Raw genomic sequence first — 1,470 nt, forward strand, 5'->3', positions numbered from 1 at the left:
TCATAGGTGGGAATTGAACAATGAGAACACTTGGACACAGGAAGGGGAACATCACACACTGGGTCCTGTCTTGGGGTGGGGGGAGTGGGGAGGGATAGCATTAGGAGATATACCTAATGTAAATGATGAGTTAATGAGTGCAACACACCAACATGGCACATGTATACATATGTAAAAAACCTGCACGTTGTGCACATGTACCATAGAACTTAAAGTGTAATAATAAGAAAAAAAAAGAAATTTAAAAGACTCGAAAGAAGTCTAGAGATAAGTATATATTATAAATTCTGAATGTGTATATTATAAATTGTGAAATATGTGCTATATACTACATGGTGTATCTCATGTAATTAGAGATATGGAAATTGTAGGCATGAGAATGTTCTAGGAATACAATACAAATATAGAACATTCTTACAAACTTTAGAAGAAAAACTGAAAATTTCTTTTAAAAGCATTAACTAAATAATGAAATACAAATTTAATGGTAAATATCTAAATAGAGACAGCAATTAGAAATCTGGAATTATGCTTCGAAAATTTCTTAAAAATATCAAAGCCCAGAGTTAGTTTTCTTTTACCATATGTCTGCACTCAGAGAAATCATTATTTACTTCCAACAGTACCATTCAGCAAATGTGTCTTTATCCTTTGAAAAGAAGCCAGTTTCTCTGCTAGAGAATGCCACACAAACGTTACAACACGGACTGAGTTCTCGAACAAATAGAGTGTGTAATTTTTAACTTCACCTACCTCCTCCACACACACAAACTTAACTGACCCACTGAAGAACAGTTCTGCTATAGTATGGAACCAAAGAATAAAAAAGTCTTTACAAAGTCAGGCAGTGAAGGGCCATGTATCCTCTTATGAGGTTTGAGCCTCAGGCATTTTGTTTTCACGCTCATTAATTCTGGTATGTCACAAATGGAAGAGATAATTTTGAAAGGTTATGATATTCAAGACTTGCTACTATGATTCATATCTACTTGTAGTTTATTCCACTGAGTGTTTTAAAGTGAGGATAGGGCAGGATGGGAAACATTCATTCCAGTGTATGAATGATGGGACATATTTTGTGAGCATTCACCCAGAGACTTGACTTTATTTTTAAAAATATAGGAGTTCCCAGGATAGTTAAAAGGATCAATTGTGATAAATTATGCAGAAATGCCTTATAAACTAATGCAAAGTAGTTATGAAATTGTTAAATATTTTAAATCCTATTAGACAGACACTGATACAGAATGCAGACAGCAACACTTTGATATACTTGTCAAAAGATGAGGAACATTATCATCCTCACATGCATCACTAATTTTCCCTCCTAGCTGCTTCACTTTCTTTTACCAGCTGCTAGTCACCTCATCACAGTCTTTCTTGGGTTTGTGCAAAAAATCATTCACATCACTCATAAACTAATCTCCTCCAGTCAGTGAAGAAAAATTTTTCACTATGTCTGGAGATAGA

Source organism: Colobus angolensis, unplaced genomic scaffold, assembly GCF_000951035.1.
Source record: "Colobus angolensis palliatus isolate OR3802 unplaced genomic scaffold, Cang.pa_1.0 Scaffold191, whole genome shotgun sequence".
NCBI classification, from domain to species: domain Eukaryota; kingdom Metazoa; phylum Chordata; class Mammalia; order Primates; family Cercopithecidae; genus Colobus; species Colobus angolensis.